General features: G+C 45.4%; 1 protein-coding gene across 1 annotated transcript in view; it reads left to right on the top strand.

Moving 5' to 3' along the window:
* PAPPA (pappalysin 1) overlaps window positions 1-20,706 on the top strand; it is a 492,315-nt gene that overhangs the window by 22,782 nt on the left and 448,827 nt on the right. The gene's annotated exons all lie outside the window — the stretch shown is intronic.

Here is a 20,706-nt window from a genome sequence, read left to right as displayed (position 1 = left end):
TACCTGGCTGCTGTGATGTCCGTGAATAGGAATCGATCGTCTGCCCAAAACTTACCTGGCTTTTTTGAGCCTAAGCCGAAGAGAAAGGCGGCGCGTGGAGGGGGGGAGGAAGATGATCCCACGTTGCTTCCAGACCCTGCTCTCCAACCGGCCTCCCCGACTCCTTCCACGGACGATTCTGAAAATCAAGCGGTTACCATTACATCTATGAAACTGCTGTTGGAGGAGATGAGACACAAGTTTCGTCATGACATTGAGGAAACCTTCTCGGCTGTCCAGAGGGACCTGCAGGACTTGGGAGACAGAACGAGCCATCTAGAAAACAAAATGGAGGACTTCTCCGCCGCCCATAATACGGTAGTGGATGTGTGTGATTCTCTCCAGGCTGAAGTCGACTCCCTACGCCTGAAACTGAGTGATTTGGAGGACAGGTCACGCCGTAACAATGTTCGCATTCGTGGGATTTCTGAGGATGTATTGCCGTGCGACCTACGGGCCTATGTTTCCTCCTTCATGCGTGAGGTGCTGGATCTTCCCAACACGACTGACATACATATTGACCTTATACATCGCCTGCCGCGCCCTAAATCATTGAAGGGTTCCCCTCCTCGTGATGTTATACTGAGGATACACTATTACGAGCTCAAGGAACAGTTCATGTCCAGGGTGAGACTCAACACGGACATACCTGAGCGGTACCGCCATTTGCAACTTTTTAATGACCTCTCGCAATTTACACTGCAGCACAGAAAATCCCTGTCTGCGATCACAGCTACACTACGTTTCCACAAAATCTCATACAAGTGGGGTTTCCCTACTCGCCTCCTGATTTCTTGGGACGGTATGACTCACTCGATTCGGTCTCCCAAGGACGGTATGGCCCACAGAACCTTCCCTCGGTTCCACCGCCTTCTCGCTCTACAGCCTCCTCACCTAAGCGATTGGCACGGGACTGGTCTACGGTGTCCACTGCGCGCTCCGCTCCCTGAGGTTTTTGGGCTCTCGTCTCGTATTCCACTGCTGTGTTTGCCGGGTTGCTGGATTTTTATTTTTTTTTGTTATGTTTGTGACATGCTGGGACCCCTCTTCGATGTTTGCCGGGATCGTTTCGGCTGAGCCTCCTCGACCGTTTGGATCTGCTGGTAGATATCGCCCTCGCTCCCCGGGCCTTCTTTTTGCTGCCTCTACAACTGCCCACCGCTCTACGGTAGTGGGCGAGTTTGCCGGGCTGAGAGTGGCCTCCTCTCTTCACTGGCGGAGGACGCCGACAGATGAAGACCGAACATTTGGGGGTTTGTTTTTTCGGCTCCCCCGCTCGCCTGTCTCTGTGACTTTCCGATGTGGGATGTGTTCGTGTCCTGCGGCTGACCAGCGGCGTCTCCAAGTAGTGTCTCTGCTCCACGGGACGCATTTACGTTGCTGCCGGCTTATACGTGAGATGCTGTAGACATTGCTAGCGTTTTTTATTTCCTTTGTTGCCTACATGTTTTCTTTCTTTTTTACACTACACACTACACATTGTCCTGTTGAGCGAGCGATCTGCATATTCTTCGAGGTCCCGAGCAGTTTTTCGTTTTTTTGTTTATTCTTTTTGTTTTTGCTTCTACCGGCCTTTTTTACACCACATTATTGTCCATATAACATTCTATTTGGTTACTTCTATTTTCAGCCTTCCTATGGTATACATTGGCCCCATTTCTTTTGTTGCCCTTCCTCCCCTCCCCCCCTTTTTTTTTCTTTTTCTTCTTTCCTTTTTCTTTCTCTCATACACATGCACCATGGTTTGTTTATATATGATTTCCTTTCATAGTTTTTGTGGTATTAGTGCCGGAGGTCTCCTCTTGCACGCTCTCACACTAGCTCCCACGTTCGAGCTTCTCTCCTCTCTTGGGAGCCCTGTTTTCGGTATACAGGGTTCTCTATCTGCCTCCCCCCTTGGGCGGCCTCCTGCTCCCTAGGTCGTGGTTTTCGGAACATGTTTCCGTTTGTTCTGTTTTTGTTTACATATTATTATTTTTGTTTTGTTTTGGATCAGCTATCGGACGCATATTATACCTACCTTATGTCATATCTTTTTGCGCATTGTGACCCTTCTGACCAATGGAATGTATTTGCATGCATATTTTTCTCAGGCTTCCTGATTTCTTTGTGTATCTTATGTTGTTTCTTGGTAATACCGTTATGTACAGAGACCGGGCGCGATCTTTTTCTCTTGTTTCTATTCGGCGGTCTTCCCTGGGGGTCTGCGTCATTTTGTTTTCTTTTTGTGTCTTGGCCCTTTTTATTCTGTTTTCTAGGTTTTTATTTTGTCACCCTGTGTGCAGCCTCTAGTGCTCCCTCCATATTCTCCTGATGGCGGCTATTAATGTAATGTCCCTTAATGTTAATGGGCTCAACACGCCTCACAAACGGCGGATGTTATACTCGGAGGCCAAAAAAGCTCATGCACACATTTTATGTCTCCAGGAAACGCACTTTAAGCAATCGAAGCCCCCGCCATACTTTCCCAAAGATTTCCCGTGGCGTTTTCATTCAATGGCCAAGACTTGTACAGCGGGTGTTTCTATTTTTTTGTCAAGACACCTATCGTTTCAATTACTTAGGAAGACGGCTGACCCCCAGGGGAGATTTCTGATTCTTAATTGCATTATCAACTCACACGAATACACTCTAGTCTCCTTTTACACACCTAACACGTCGCAACTGCACTTTGTGACTAAGCTTTTGTCTAAGATTGATCGCCTGAAAAAAGGCCGTCTGGTTCTGGGTGGTGACCTAAACGCTCTTCTGGACCCTACATTAGACACTTCCACTACTTTTAGGGGCGGTTATGGTAAACAAGTGAAGTCGTTGGCTACTTCTCTTACTAAGTCCTTTCACACCTTTCAGCTTTATGATGCATGGCGCTTACGTCACCCCACTGACAGGGACTATTCTTTTTTTTCGGCAGTGCATAAGTCTTACACTAGAATTGATCATATTTTGGTTGACAAACATACACTCCAACTGGTTCGGGACTGCTCTATTGGTGTTATAAATTGGTCGGATCATGCGCCGGTGTTTCTCTCGCTTAGGGTAGATCATTCTTTTGTTGGCAAGGGGTCTTGGCGCCTGAATAATTCCCTTATTTCTGATATGGAGGTCCAATCTCAGATACATTCTCATTTGGGCCTGTATTTTGCTGAAAACCAATCCCCGCATACCTCCATAGAGACATTGTGGAATGCCCACAAAGCGGTTATTCGTGGTCGGTTTATTAGTATTGCTTCCCATTTGAAGAAGCAACGGGCCATGGCGGATGATAAAGACTCCTTACTTTTACAGCTTTATGATTTGGAATCCCTGAATAAACAAAACCCCTCTGATCAGTTGATTGCTGACATTGCTGCTATAAAGCTTAAACTGTCCACGATTCAGGCCGAACACACGTCTCGCATGCTGCTGCGTTTGCGTCAGCGCTTTTACTCTAAGGGTAATAAAGCCGACTCTATGTTGGCTAATAAGCTCAGACATTCGATGGCCCTGGAGCGTCCTCAATTTGTCTTGTCGCCACAGGGACTCCCGCTTAAAAACCCTTCTCATATAGCGGATAGGTTTGCCTCTTTCTACTCTTCCTTGTATAACTTACGGGATGATGCTTCTACGCTTCAACCCACTCTCTCCTCTATTAATACGTACCTTGACTCCGTGTTTTTGCCTACCCTTACGAAGGAGATGGTTTCACAGCTAGAAGGCCCCCCTGACCTTAGATGAACTCCAATCCACAGTCTGCATGCTGAAGAAAACTTCGGCTCCAGGGCCTGATGGTTTAACATGCTTTTACTATAAGACCTTTTTTCCGGTTTTGGGTCCCCACCTTCTTTCTTTGTTTCAGTCTTTTATGACCACGGGCCATATTCCCTCTGAAAACTTATACGCCCATATTGTCACGATCTCTAAACCCGGTAAATCTATGGATAGATGTGAAAATTTTCGCCCCATTTCACTGTTAAATAATGATGTCAAACTTTACGCAAAACTTATCGCGAATAGACATTCCCTGTTACTCCCTTCCCTACTGCACTCCGACCAAGTCGGTTTCGTGCGCAATAGGCAAGCGAACGATAACACTCGTAAATTTATCAATGTATTGTGGCAGGCTTCCACTGCTAAGATCCCGGGTGTCCTGCTATCCTTTGACGCGGAAAAGGCTTTCGACCGCCTTCATTGGCAATTTTTATCTTCGGTACTTTCCAAATTTGCTTTTTCACCTCCCTTGATCCGTTCGATAATGGCTCTCTACTCTTCTCCCTCGGCTTCGGTCTCCTATTCGGGCTTTCTTTCTTCTCCTTTTATGATTTCTAATGGGACGCGCCAGGGCTGTCCGCTCTCCCCGCTATTGTATACGCTGGCCTTGGAACCCCTGGCTCAACACATTCGCTCTGATCCTAGGATTAAGGGTTTTCCTTCTAAACTCGGGGCAGACGTTACGCTGGGGTTGTTTGCTGATGATATTTTAGCTTCTATTACGTCTCCTTCCGCTTCGCTGCCGTCACTACTCCACCATTTCCAGCAATATGCTGCGATTTCTTACCATAAGATCAATGTGCACAAAACTCAAGCAATGTCACTTAACTTACCTGATCAGCTGTCCAGTTCGCTCCGTGCCTCTTATGCTTTTGACTGGAGGAAGGATTACCTTTCCTATCTCGGTATTAAGTTGCCTCGTAACCTTTCTAAATTGCATGATTTCAATGTTCGTTCCCTTTGGAAGCAAATTCTCACTGATATTCATCGTTTGTGCTCCTTTGATCTCTCTTGGCTGGGCCGCATCTCCTCTGTCAAGATGGTGATTTTGCAGCGGTTGTTGTACACCTTTAGGGCAGTCCCGACCAGTATTCCCCGTTCCTTTTTGTTACACATGCAGAGAACACTCACTGATTTTATTCATGTTAGGGGTAGGTCACGCATCTCCAGGAGTGCCTTTTATTCTCCCAGGTTCAAGGGTGGCTTAGGGGCCCCGGATATTCTCGCTTATTACCGTGCCACCATCCTTTCTCAAACGCTTTTATTTCATTATCACGGCAATCTTCCTCAATGGGTTAGACAGGAGAATCTTCAGATTCTACCGTACTCGGTCTCCCAATTGTTATGGCTCCCACCTCGTCTCAGGCCCAAGGTGTCTCCTCTCCCTCCTACCACACTATGTGCGTTTCAGATATGGGGTGAGGTGGCTAAACGTAGGCCTTCTTTGCTTCATATTACTAGAGCCACTCCGCTTAGTTCCTTGGAACTTCTTGTTCCCAATCTCCGCCTGCTGGGCTGGGGGGGCAGGTTTCCTCTGCGCGTGGGGGATCTGTTTGATAAAGGGACTCTGCGCTCGTTCTCCGACATTAGGGTTACTTATTCGCTGCCTGCCTCTGACTTTTACAAATATTTACAACTTCGCCATTTGTTACAGTCACACTCCTCCTTATTTACGATTAACACTTTCTCTGACGACCCTATAGTACATGCGTATTGTAAACCTGCCTCTTTTAAGGGGATGATCTCCTTCTGTTATACTTCTCTCCTGCAGTACCATTGGGAGAACAAGCTCCCTCACATGTTGGCGTGGGAAAGAGATTTACACACCCCCTTTGAGCTTGAGACGTGGCTTTCCTCAGAGGGAGCAATGAGAGGGGTCTCGCATTGCCTTAATCATGTTGAACTACAAAAGAAATTGGTCTGCAGATGGTATCTCACCCCACAAAGCTTAGCTCATATGTTTCCTTCTTGCTCCCCTATGTGTTGGAAGGGCTGTATGGAGGTTGGTTCGGTGGTACATGTGTGGTGGTTGCGCCCTCCGATATTTGCTGTATGGGAGAAGTTATTCCATTTATTAGAGTCTGAATTAAGTATTCCTCTCCCCTGTACTCCGCAATTGGCTCTCCTCCACATGTTCCTGGATGATTTCCCCTCGGCCACCCGGAAACTGGTTATTCATTTTTGAAGCTTTATGAAGCTATTGATTGCTCGTAATTGGAAATCGCCCTTGGTCCCTCGCCTCCCTGACATTCTCCTCCATCTCGACCGCACACATGTTTTTGAGAGGCTTTCTTTTCAGAATGAGCAGCTGCTCCCTCTGTATGATAAAATTTGGGCTCCCTGGTCCCAAATCCGGCTCTCGCCCTTGTGGCACGTCTGATGGGGTGGGAGGTCTAGATTGGTCGCGTCCGGTCTCTCTCTTATTTTTGTTTCATTTTATAGTTTTTCTTATTGTGATATATTGTTTGATGGGGTCCTTACTTCATGCGCCCTGCCAGTGCCCAGGTTGCTCCTGCTATGGTTTCCTGTCTGTCCTGATCCAAACGTGTTTTCTTGTTTTCTTTTTTTTTGTGTGTTTATTTCTGTAATGTATTATTTTCAATGGCGCCTTTCACCTTTTGAGATTTCTGCCGTTGTGCAGTTTTCCTATTGTGCAGTTTTACTACGCTTCTAGGCTCTTAGGGCTATTTTCTGTTCAGTGGATTGATGGTTCTTTCCTCTCTAATGGATGTCGCTGTGCTTCATCTATTTTGACCAATTATGTATTTCCACTGTTGTCTATTGTCTGGTTGTGATGTTATTCATGCCCACATTGCTGTGACATTGTATATTTGTGTGCTGCGCTGCGCTGTTTTTACAAGTGTTTATCTTGTCAACAAATCAAAAATGCAATAAAAATTTTAAGTTAAAAAAAAAAAACAATGCTTTGGGGAGACGGACTAGATTGTTTTTACCGTAGAAGTTCCAGCTGATACTTTCGCTCCGCTTCTCGTTCAGCAGCCTACCTCTCTCTTTCCCCAGCCTTGTACTGCAGAATCAGTTTGAGCCTTAGCTGTGGATCCACATCCCCCAGATGTTTTAGTGGCACTTGTAACTCAGAGTCCATTACACTCAAGGGGTTAACTTCATCAGGCAACCATCCTTGATCCACAGGTTCCTCTTGCTCTGCACTGAGTTTATCGTGTTCCAGGATGATCCAAAATCAGCTGCTCTTTGCTTTTGCCCTAAATTAGTATATTCCTCTCTTGGCAAACAGGCTCAAGAGATTATTTTCGTCAATATGCCTCCATAATGCAGTATGGTAGAAAAAAACAAAAGGGAGAGGAACGAACTGTTTTGCACTGTATGTCTGTAATTAAGCACTGAGTAATGTCTTTGGGAAATTGCACAAAACCCATGTCATTTGTAATGCCACCAAGTTTGTCACAGTCAGGACTACTTGCCAAGCTGTGACTGTGTGGAGGGCATGGGCATGAAGGGGTTAATAGCGCCAGGCCTCTGGAGTTACTAACTTCACCCCTTAACAAGGCATCAGTTATACCAAATTAACCCCCAAATCCTGCCTGTATCCCCCAGGTAGTCTGCCACAACTCATGATTTTGATACCGGATTCTTGAGAAATCCGAATTAGAACATTTATCTCTCTCTCTCTCTATATATATATATATCAACCCACCCCAGGCAAACAACATATATATATATCATGTAGAACTTAATGACAATATGGCAACGTGTTATCCTCTCTTAGGGTTTGTGAATATCAATACTAGAGCCTAGAGACAGACTTAGATTATGAATAGTTTAATAACAAAAAGACAAAGATTACACAGTGCCACAATTACATAAAACAAGACATACAAAATAAAAATAAAACAGCAAACAGTTCTTAACCCCTTAATGAAAATTGCCGGTTCTGGCACGGCACGGAAAAACATGTCGTTTACGACAAATGACATGCCAGGACCGGCACGTCTTTAAACGAGTGCAGAAAGTGATCTACGTTCGCCATGTCTGGCCCCTCCCCGGGGCGTCAACAACCGCCATACATTGTATGGCGGCGGACGCCCGTTTTCAAAGCGTTTACTTAAATGGTGTCGCTGAAATGCCTCGATCAGGAGGCATCCAGCGACACCAAACACTTACCTCGGGATGGACTGTGACCGCTCCGGAGAGCAAGATGGCGGCGGCCCGGGAAAAAAAATAATAAAGATGAAAAAGTTCGCTAGACGGTCTCCAGACCCTCTAGAGCAGGGGTGGGCAATTAATTTTCCCATGGGGCCACATGAGAAATTGGAATGGTTTTAGAGGGCCAGACCTCTACAAACTACAAACTCCGAAGCCTTGTCCATTTTGTTAACTTATGTGCTGTTTAATAAAGTTATTCAAGCCTACGTCATTGGTAGAGGTGCTTGAATAAGTAAGGCCTGAATAACTATTAGCACAGCACAGAAGTGAACAAAATGAACAAGGCTTCGGAGTGCATACCGTATTTTTCGCTCTATAAGACGCACCTGCTGATAAGACGCACCTAGATTTTAGAGGAGAAAAAAAAGGAAAAAATATTTTGAGCTAAAAAATGGGCTAAAATATTTATTACAATAACTGAATAAGCTATGAACACAGTAAGACACACGCAGTAAGACACACACAGACACAGTAAGACACACACAGACACAGTAAGACACACACAGACACAGTGAGACACACACAGACACAGTAAGACACACACAGACACAGTGAGACACACACAGACACAGTGAGACACACACAGACACAGTAAGATACACACAGACACAGTGAGACACACACAGACACAGTAAGACACACACAGACACAGTAAGACACACACAGACACAGTGAGACACACACAGACACAGTAAGACACACACAGACACAGTAAGACACACACAGACACACACAGACACAGTGAGACACACACAGACACAGTAAGACACACACAGACACAGTAAGACACACACAGACACAGTGAGACACACACAGACACAGTAAGATACACACACACACAGTAAGACACACACACACAAACACAGTAAGACACACACACACAGTAAGACCTCCCTCCCTAACCCCCCTTCTCAGTATCTCCCCTCTAACTCCCTAACCCCCCCTTCTCAGGATCTCCCCTCTAACTCCCTAACCCCCCCTTCTCAGGATCTCCCCCCCCGCCCCGGTCACTTACCTTAAACTCCTGTGTTGGAAGCGTGAGGCGTTTGTCTCGGGTGCCGGCGCTTCACTGCTGATCGCCGGCGTCTGACGTCATATGCCGGCGCCCAGCGTAAAGCGCCGGCACCCGAGACAAACGCTTCCAACACAGGAGTTTAAGGTAAGTGACCGGGGCGGGGGGGGACACCGGACTCATTGGTGAGTCACCAGGACACTCTTTGCGGGCCGGTCCGAGCTATTCAGCGGGCCGGATGTGGCCCGCGGGCCGTGCTTTGCCCAGGTCTGCTCTAGAGAACTCTGGCTCCACTTGCAGGTTGAATACAGGTACTGCATTCAACCATGCAAGTCAATGGAGCCCAGCTTTCTAATCACAGTGTGATTAGTAAAAATAAATTAAAAAATAAAATAAAATTAATAATTAGAAAAAAATAGTAAAAAAAACAGTAAAATGTAAAAATAATTTCCCACTGATGTCACTATCAGGGGAACCTTCAAGTTGAAAATTTTTTTTACATTTTTTTTAAAAAAGGCAAAAAAAATTATATATATATATAAAAATATATTGTTGTGAGCAAGTCCTAAAATTAGCACATTAGCTTAAAACAATTCTCGCATGGAAAGAGTTAAATGCCCATGGGGTGTCTACTTTTAAAAAATGTATGATTTGATGGAGTAAATTGAATTGGCCGGGTTCAACAATGTCCCAATTAACACAAGAGGAAGGATGGCCACACATCTAATTTCCAATTAGAAAAATGCACACGCACCAAATGTGGCCTTTTAGTTCCCCCCAAAAATGACAAACCCATGCATGTGGGGTATCACTGTACTCAGGAGATGTTGCTGAACACATATTGGGGTGTCGTGTGACAGCGGCATATACCAGGAGCTGTAAATTCATACATAACATAGGTGTGTGGGGGAAAAATACACACAAAAGTGTAAAAAGTGTAATACTACAGCAAACTTTGAAAAAATTCTGGTGGTAAAATGCGTGCATGCAAAGAGTTAAAATACCAGCATTTAAAATACCCTGGTGTGTCTAGATTTCAAAAATATATGGGTTTATTGGGCACACTGAAATGGCCCGGCTCAAAGATGTACCAAATAGGGCATGGGCAGTGGATCCCCAAATGCCAAAGTTCAACATTGAAAATGCGCATGTCCCAAATGTGGCCCTTTTGCCCCCAAACAGCCAGGCAAAATCATTCATATTGGGGTGTTTTATGATAGTGACATATACCAGAACCTGTTTATTCATACCTGAAGTAAAATGTGTGTGAAAAAACAAATGCAAAAAAAATTACTACCATAAAGTTTGACAAAGTCTGATGGTAGAATTAGTGCCTGGAAAGAGTTCAAATACTAGCATTTGGAATACCCTGGGCTGTCTAGTTTTCAAAAATATATGACTTGATGGGGTAAATTGCATTGGCCGGCTTCAAATATACCCGAAATGGCACATGGGGGGAAGAATTACCAGATTTGGAAAAAATGGCTTTGAAATAGCAAAACGCTACCTGTACTTATTGCCCCATAATGTGTAGAAAAAAGCAAAAAAAACATAAAAACATTGGGTATTTCTAAACTCAGGACAAATAGTAGAATCTATTTAGCAGGTTTTTTCATTACCTTTTATAGATGAGTAAAAGATTTTTCAACTAAAAGTTAGAAACAGTCATTTTTTTCTAAATGTTTCACCATATTTTATACTTTTTTTAATAGTAAATAATATGATAAAATCAAAACAATGTCATCTAAAGAAAGCCCTTCTTGTCCTGAAAAAAACAATATCTAATGTGTGTGGGTTCAGTAAACGGGAAAGAAGAAAATTACAGCTAAACACGAGCAGCGCAGAAATGTTAAAACGGCCATTGTCACGAAGGGTACAAAAAGTAAAATCAGCCTTTGTCACGAAGGGGTTAAACAATGGGACTTAAACACAGGACCCTCACTCACACGTTTCTCCAATAAGTAGGCCTGTGAGAACTCCTTAAGTCCAGATGGTTTCTTATGATGTTGTTCAAAGTATAGTGGAGTTCTGCTTTGAGGTGGATGCATTGCCCCTAAATCAGACTCCTTTGCAAGAAAACGCCCCTCTGACCACATGGCCAACTATATGACACCTTTTCCAAGAGTTATGGTGGGGTAAAGGTGATGGAAACCCCTCCACTTAAGATAGGAATGGAATTCCTATAACTAAGGATCCTTGTCTGTTAGGCCATGAATCACCACAGGGGTCCTGGGAAGATGATACCTCTAGCCAGAACAGATACAGAAGGCATGCAGAAAGAAACCCATTTAAGTCAACCTCAGATTAACTCATTGAATGCTTAAACAAAGGAACTAACCATCTCTGCTGGGTTACCCTTCCATGCATCCACTATATTCCATGAATCAATCATGACACGGGGTACTGGCCTTTCTGTCACAGTCCAGACCTTAGGCTTTAGGTGACTTGGGTGCAAGGCTCTGAACAAGCTTTTGTCCTTTCCTGAACAAGCACCTCTCTGTGCACAGAGACTGCCACCTGACCTACTACTTAAATCTCCTGCACAGACAATAGCTAGGGGGTGGGCTTAAAAGGGACAAAGCAAGATTCATCCATGCATATGCAAAAGGAGTCACGCAACTATCAAATACATTAATGAGTATATGATGTATGGAGTGTAACTTTAAAATCTCTAAACTGTGAATACTCTCCACACATTAAAGGGCAGAAAGAAAAATCTTGTGAAATCTTTTCCCTGACATGGCCTTTGCCACACAGAGACCAGAACAGCCCCAATGTGTCTGAACACATTACTTTCAACCTCACAGATAAAAGCTTTCCTTATAGATTCTACCAGAATATGTGCTCGAGAGAGCATTTTTCTTCTTTGATACAATTCAAGCTGGGAAGGGAAAAGCATGCCTGCTTTCCGAGCTCTGCGGCTAAGGGTTGACCTCAAATACTCTTTTCTGTATCAAATTACTTCACCTTCTCCTGACTCCTGGTATTAACACAGTTCATATACAGAATATTTACATTCAAATCATCACAGCCTATATTTGTAGCATGCAGTATTTTTAATCTATACAATCTTTTGTTGGTATCATAATGTTGGGTTATTGTACCATGACATTTCATAATGGTGAATCATTTCCACCCAGCTGTTTTATGAGTTGGTACAAATTACTTATGGGCAGATATGCCAATACTTTGGTAAAAGGATTCCTGAATAGGTTCACAAGACCTTTGAAGCTGACACCAATGACAAATTATTTCTATAATTATTTATTGCCATGCATATACAAGATGTTCATTATCACAAACTGGCTTATTTTTGTTCAAAACTAAAACCTAGTTTTTAGGCATACAATGACATTCCAAGACAAAGTCATTTTGATCCAAAAGACAACGGATCCACAGAACGGGGTTTGGCAGCTCCACCAGCAGTATGTATGCTAGTGTTCGTAGTGTGCGTATACATGTATAATAGATCAGGGCTCGACAAATCCCAGGCGCCAGGTCGCCATGGTGACTCAGAATTTTGTCCTGGCGCCTAGGTGTTTGTCAGCTTGTGATTGTGGGGGCGGTGCTGCTGCTGTCTGCCCAAGAGTCTGGGAACACAGCACAGCCACTCAGAGCCCGCCCCCGAGCCTGTGATCACTCCCACGGAGTGATTCTGTAGGCTGAAACCGCAATTGCGGGAAAACCTGCAATCGCGTTTTCAGCTGCCACAGGTAGCTTCTGGAAAGGGGATTGAGTGTTGATTGGGTCCCCACACTTACCTGACACAACATCCCCTGCTGCCTGATCCCTCCATGAGAGCGAAAGTGCAGCGTTAACCCCTTCAATGGGTTCGTTTTAGGGGTTAATTCCCGTTTTGTACGGGGCTCTGCTGCTGGTTGTCTGCCAGGCAGGCCAGCAACAGCAAAAACGAGCCCCCACAAGCCCTTTGATGACTCCTGTAGGCATGGAAGCCTACAGCAGTCATCAGAGACTCCCCCCTGCAATGGCTGGTCTATAGACCAGCTATTGCGTCCCAGCTGCCAGAGACAACTTCAGGGACAGGGGGAGAGGGTTCCTTGGTCTCCACATGACAGCGACAGTGCAGCGTTAACCCCTTCAATTCCAGAATTGTGTATAACACATTTGTGGCATTGCAAGGGTTAACATTTGTCCCCACAAGCTTGTGGGGACTAAATATCAGTCAATGCTGTGCTCCAATGGAACATCAGCATTGAAAGCGTTAAAAAAAAAATCAACAAAAAAATTATAAAAAAAAAACCAGCACTGACCTGAAAGTCCAGGGTGCTTCCAGGTCAAATGCTGTGAGTTTAGTAAGTGGGCTGATGATGATCAGATCACTCCTGACCAACTGTTAGTTTAAAAAAAATCCTGGCTCCTAACTTTTTAGCTTGCGCCTAGATTCACAACAAATTTGTCAAGCCCTGTAATAGATAACATTTGTTACCTTTTCCACAGGAAATGATGATGTCTAAAGTAAAATTAATCATAGGAAAAATGGCCTCTCCTGGATCTTGTCATCGAGGTGCGGCTGGCATCCCTCTAGTGAGCTGCCTGTTCGTGATTGAACCAATCTCACCTTGTGTATTTATATTTCACGTTGGGAATCTAAGTTTTAAGGGAGTCCAGATGAAGACTCCATGCTCACTGTGAATTCAGTGTATTTTTCTAAATTTACCATTAATCCATTTTCTATTTACTTTTTACAACCACTTGACATGAATTTCAATGCCAGGAATGTGATCCAAAGTGGTCCAAGGAAGGAAGATCGTAAATCGGCGACAGGGTCATGGGTGGCCAAGGCTCATTAATGCACGTGAGGGAAAAGGCTGGCCCCTGTGGTCAAATCCAACAGGCAAGCTATTGTAGCTCAAATTGCTGAAAAAGTTAATACCGATTCTGATAGAAAGGTGGCATCGTATGGGGCTCCGTAGCCTCAGACTGGAGCCCTGTGTGGGACTGTTTTCTTAATCCCGCGTCATCTGAATTTCTGTCCATTACCGCCCGCTCCCACAATCTGTGTGTTCCATCCCCGCCCGCTCCCGCAACATATTTGTCCTATCCCGCCCTCTCCCACAAAAACATTCTCATTCACAGATATTCATTCACAGATACTCATTCACAGGGCCGGACTGGGACTGAAAAGCAGCCCTGGAAAAATTTGGAGACCAGCCCCATATAGTTTATCTCACGGTGAAGCTCTTATACCCACACGCACCCCTTATACACACCCGAGTCACACTATGTGCCATTCTTTTTATCTCATTATTTGTATTAAAATGCCAGAAAGCAACAGTGTTAAAAGGCCCTAATAAATGAAATACATTACACATAATGGGATCAAAACATTTACTACTGCGAACATTTTTAGATGAAAAAGTTCCATTTTATTCAGTGGAACAAAACACTGATCACATTATTCTTCACGATATTCTGGTAAGAAACTTTTATTTCTTTATTAATTCATGTAGACTATTTTTTTCCATATTTAATAAAAGCTATGATTGAGACATGTTTGGTTTTTATTTCCTTTCATTTGACAACCTACCCCCGAGTTATGCACCTCTGCCCCCAGGCTTGCCACTCTGCCCCCCTGATATGCCTTCTAACCCCCTATATGCCACTCTGCCTCCAAAAATGCCTTATACCCCCTATATGCCACTCTGCCATATAGGGGGTTAAAAGGCATATCATGGGACAGAGTGGCATATAGTGGGTATAAGGCATTTCTGGAGGCAGAGTGGCATGAAGGGGGTTAAAAGGCATATCATGGGGCACTCTGCCTCCAGAAAAGCCTTATGCCCCCCTATATGCCACTCTGCCTCTCTGATATGCTTTATACCCTCCTATATGCCACTCTGCCCCATAATATGCCTTTTAATCCCCTATATGCCTCTCTGCCTCCAGAAATGCCTTTTACTCCCCATATGCCACTCTGCCTCCAGAAATGCCTTATACCCCCCATATGCCACTCTGCCTCCCTGATATGCCTCAACCCTCCTATATGCCCCTCTGCCCCGTGATATGCCTTTTAACCCCCTTTTTGCCACTCCACCTCCAGATATGCCTTTTGACTCCCTATATGTCACTCTGCATCCAGAAATGCCTTATACCCCTATATGCCACTCTGTCCCATGATATGCCTTCTAACCCCCTATATGCCACTCTGCCATATAGGGGGTTAAAAGGCATATCATGTGACAGAGTGGCATATAGGGGGTATAAGGCATTTCTGGAGGCGGAGGGTTGCATAAAGGGGGTTAAAAGGCATATCATGGGGCACTCTGCCTACAGAAAAGCCTTATGCCCCCTATATGCCACTCTGCCTCCCCAATATGCTTTATACCCTCCTATATGCCCCTCTGCCCCATGACATCCCTTTTAACTCCCTTTATGCCACTCTGCCTCCAGATATGCCGTTGACCCCCTATATGTCACTCTGCATCCAGAAATGCCTTATACCCCTATATGCCACTCTGGCATATAGGGGGTTAAAAGGCATATCATGGGACAGAGTGGCATATAGGGGGGTATAAGGCATTTCTGGAGGCAGAGTGGCATAAAGGGGGTGAAAAGGCATATCATGGGGCACTCTGCCTCCAGAAAAGCCTTATACCCCCCTATATGCCACTCTGCCTCCCTGATATGCCTCAACCCTCCTATATGCCACTCTGCCCCATGATATACCTTTTAACCCCTTTATGCCACTCTGCCTCCAGATATGCCTTTTGACCCCCTATATGTCACTCTGCATCCAGAAATGCCTTATACCCCTATATGCAACTCTGGCATATAGGGGGTTAAAAGGCATATCATGGGACAGAGTGGCATATAGGGGGGTATAAGGCATTTCTGGAGGCAGAGTGGCATATAGTGGGACACACTTACATACACACAAATGCCGATTTTTTTTTTTGTTTTTAACAAATACAAAAAACATTATACAGTACAAAAAATACATTATTTTACTCACCTTCTACTTCTCTTGACTTCCTGGTAGCTGCACACTGTTCTCCTCTTGACATCCGGTGCTGCAGCAGTCTGAGTGCGAGGGGGCGGAGCTTCCACCTCACGCTGCTCCCATCACTATGCAGCCATCAGACTGCTGGGAATGTAATCTAAACGGCCGGTGCGTGCTGATGCCGCCGGCCGGAGCTACTTTAACACTTTTTTTTTATTATTTATATGGTAAGCTGGATCGGCTTGCCATATAAACTAAAAAAAAAAGTATTAAAGCAGAGGCGGCCGGCGGCATCAGCACGCATCGGCCGTTCAGATTACATTCCCAGCAATCTGATGGCCGCATAGTGATGGGAGCAGCGTGAGGGGTGAAAGGTCAGTGTGAGGGGGCGGAGCTTTCACCCCTCACACTGCTCCCATCACTAGACGGCCATCGCACACGGCTGCTGGGTGCTGATGCCGGCCGGCCACATCAGCACCCAGCGGCCGCTTTGATTAGATTTCGGGCAGCCTGGGGGGCAGCTCAGCCGCTGTCTTCATGGCCGCCCAGCCCACGGACCTTCCGGCCCACCGGGAAATTTCCCGGTATCCCGGTGGGCCAGTCCGGCCCTGCTCATTCATACACCCTCCCCCACCCTGTTACCTGAACTGCAGATCTTTTGGTGTCACTGGCAGACTTCCGCGGGGGCCGATGCTTCCCTCTGCGCTGCTTGCACTCTATGCCAACAACTTTTCTTGTCCCGCCCAGGGGAAGCAGGAGCGGAGCTGGGTCATGTGACATGACGTAAATTCATGTGACTCTGGTGGGTTCCTGCTTCCCCAGGGCGGAACAAGAGACGTTGCTCACAGCACACAATGTAAGCAAAGGTAAGCAGCAAGAAGTGATTGCGGGGGTTGTGACCCCTCCGATCACGGTTGCTGCAGGCTTTTGCCCCGCATTAAAGACTGTCCTGGAGGTCATGTGGTCGCATCGGCTACTGTAGTGTGCATCCGCACGGCTGTTTTGTTTAGATTTAGGGCGGCCTGGGAGGCAATTGCCCCCAGTAATCCAGCAAGGCTGCCTTCACATTAAATGTTTTACACCTACCTTGTCCGCCGCGGTCCCACGCCGGTCTGCCGCTGGTGGGTGGGGCTTGCGTGGTGCGTGGCTCCCCATTATGACATGCGCAGGGCACGCCTTCGGAGTGTAGTACACGCTGACACTGGTCGCAATGATGTCATAGTGCCCTCATTGGTCGTTTGCCTTTTTCATTACTTGTTGCCCGTTCAAAGAGTCATGTTGCCTTTGTGCTCTGGGTTCCTGTGTATTGACGTTACTTTATTCTTGACCTCTGTGTACCGATCTTTGGCTATTGTTATTTTGACTTTGATCACGGCTTATCCTGACTACAATTTCCTGCCTCTGGCCCTGAACTGTTTTGTTTGCATTGGACTGTCTTACCTGCACCTACTACCTTGTGAGTCCGCTACCGTCTCTACATCGTGGTTTAATCCACAGGTGCTATCCTGGGCCACGCATAACACAGAGGTGGACTTAGCCAGGGGCAGCCTTGCTCTGAAATCTAATGTGAAGGCAGCCTTGCAGGAGTGAGCGGGATTAACGGGACCCGCAGGTATATTGCGTGACTGCCCGCTCCTGCCCACAGCACACGGAATTCTGCCCACACCAGCAAGTTTTTTTATGGGACCCTCAGGACCCCAATCCTGATGCAGTCCTCTGCCTCAGACCAATCAGGGTGCCCATGCTGAACCCTGTCCACTGCTGAAAGCACCTAGAATGGAGCACATAAACATAACTGGACCACAGAACAATGAAAGAAGGTGGCCTGGCCTGTGTACATCACGTTGATGGCCGGGTTCATGTACCTGGATAACATATGGCACAAGGATACATCCATGGAGGCCCCACTTCGCAACTTACAGGACTTAAAGGCTCTGCTGCTAACATATTGGTGCTAGATACCAAAGAACACCTCCAGAGGACTGTTGGAGTCCATGCCTCGAGGGGTCAGGGATGTTTTGGTGGCAAAAGGGGGACCTAATGTCACAGCTGATCGCTGTGTGCGTACATGTGTGTATACGTATATGGGGGAAGCAGAATTTAAGTTAGAAAAATGTAAAAGGTAAGCAAACATGATAAATTAAAAAAAAGAAAAGAACATTGAAAGATGTCATCAAGTGAGGTACAAAAAATGACATAGGGAAAAAGAATTGCCAAATATGGGGGAGAGAATATGACAGAAGAAAAGAAGGGAAAAAATTACTTTGCTAAAAGCAGGAAATCCAGAGAAGGGGTCTTTCCGGAGCCCAAAACTCCTTAATCTGGTATTACGTTTGAACAGGTGAGGAAACCAGGATGCAGATCCCGCCCCCAACTGTGACGGGGGTGTGGGACTGGAAGGGGGGCATGGTGTGCAGTGCCGTAGGTGTCCTTCACTTCGCGGCGGTTCGTTCTTGTGAACCGCCGTGTATGAGGATACAGCGGTGCTGCACCGCTGCATCTCAGCTGTTTTTCTATGTCTGTTCCTATGGTTTAAGATTTATTTGTATTTACTTGTGATAAGATAACACATCTGCATTACATTTGGGAGGGAGATGAGGTAAATATTAATAGTATGTAACACACCAAGAGATCTGCCTTTTGACCACTCATCACCAGAACTGAGATGCCATTCACATCTGCTAATTTCCTATTTATTAAGGAAACACTTAAATACACCATACGAGGAAATTTTTCATTTAAAGTTGCCACAAAACTGAGTTAGTCGTTCCCTATTCCTCAAGCAAGAAGCTATTTGCATGAAGAGGACGTTTTTAGTAGGGGCTCATCTAACGATTATTTTCATAGTGAGTTGGCCTATTATTTTTTCGAATAATAGATTATTTGGATAAAAAACAACATGCACATTTTTTGTGTATTTAAAATAATTTAATTAACAAACTATTTCTTTAATCGCCTTCTTATGTTGCAATGACATAATAATAAAAGCTATATTTAAAGATAAAGAAAAAAAGAAATTGCCTGAATATGACTACCCTCGTCTTATAATCGGGGTCGTCTTATAATCAGACCTCAACTAGGTCTGACTATGAGACTAAGATCCAGATCCCCGCAGCGATGCAGGGGACCTGGATCCTCCTGTCTCCCCCCTCCCCACTTACCGGTACTTCTGAGTCCCCGGTGCTTAGTCCGGGCAGCGTGTACAGCTCTGCGCAATTCCCGTACACCTCTACACGCTGCCCGGACTAAGCACCAGGCAGCGTATAGAGCTCTACGCGATTCGCGTACACAACTTCCGCTGCAGCCGGGAGGAGGTGCGGCTAGCAGCGGGGGTTGTCTGTGTCCATCGCGCAGACCTTCCCCGGCCGCCCCGGTGAGAGGAACTCTGATCTCTGACAGCCGGGAAGGTCTGCGCGACGGGCGCACCTGCTTCCGGCTGCAGCGGAAGTTTTCTACATGAATTGCGTAGAGCTCTACACGCTGCCCGGACTACGCACCGGGGACTCAGAAACTCCGGTAAGTTTGGAGGAGGGAGGGGGAGGGAGTGTTAAATGGGGGGCATAAGGCATTTCTGGAGGCAGAGTGCTTTGTGTAATGCCTTTTAAACACCTTAATGCCACTCTGCCTCCAGAAATGCCTTTTAACCCTCTATACCCCACTCTGCCTCCTGAAATGCCTTATACTTCCCTATATACCACTCTGCCCCATAATATGCTTTTTAACCCCCTAAATGCCAGAGTGGCATATAGGGGTATAAGGCAATTCTGGAGGCAGAGTGGCACATAGGGGGTCAAAAGGCATATCATGGGGCACAGTGGCATTTAGAGGGTTAAAAGGCATATCATGGGCCACAGTGGCATATAGGGGGTATAAGGCATTTCTGGGGCAGAGTGGCAAGCCAGGGGGCAGATGTGCATAACTGGGGGGCCAGGTTGAAAAAAAAGGAAATAAAAACAAAATATTTTTCTCAATCATAGCTTTTATTAAAAAAAAATGTTCACATAGTTTACATGAATTAACATTTACTGGTAAAACCTTTTTCCTATAGGGTCGTCTTATATTCAGGCTTTTTCTTTTTTCATAAATTACCGTATTTGCTCTATTATAAGATGACCCTGATTATAAGACGACCCCCCAAAATCTGAATATTAACTTAGGAAAAAAAAGAAAAAGCCTGAATATAAGACGACCCTAAAGGAAAAAAGTTTTACCAGTAAATGTTAATTCATGTAAACTATTTTTTTTAATAAAAGCTATGATTGAGAAAAATATTTTTTTGGTTTTTATTTCCTTGTATTTTCCAACCTGCCCCCCAGTTATGCACATCTGCCCCCAGGCTTGCCACATCAATATGGCACTGTGGCCCATGATATGCCTTTTAACCCTCTATATGCCACTGTGCCTAGTGGTATGCCTTTTGACCCCCTATGTGCCACTCTGCCTCCAGAAATGCCTTATACCCCTATATCCCATTCTGGCATTTAGGGGGTTAAAATGCATATTATGGGGCAGAGTGGCATATAGGGAGGTATAAGGCATTCCAGGAGGCAGAGTGGCATTAAGGGAGTTAAAAGGCATTGTATAGAGCACTCTGCCTCCAGAAATGCCTTATACCCCTATATGCCACTCTGGCATTTAGGGGGTTAAAAGGCATATTATGGGGCAGAGTGGCATATAGGGAGGTATAAGGCATTTCAGGAGGCAGAGTGCTCTATTAAATGCCCCCTTAACGCCACTCTGCCTCCTGAAATGCCTTATACCT

Source organism: Spea bombifrons, chromosome 8, assembly GCF_027358695.1.
Source record: "Spea bombifrons isolate aSpeBom1 chromosome 8, aSpeBom1.2.pri, whole genome shotgun sequence".
Classification (NCBI taxonomy): domain Eukaryota; kingdom Metazoa; phylum Chordata; class Amphibia; order Anura; family Pelobatidae; genus Spea; species Spea bombifrons.
The sequence above is the reverse complement of the archived record's forward strand: the minus strand, read 5'-3'. Positions and strand labels throughout refer to the sequence as shown.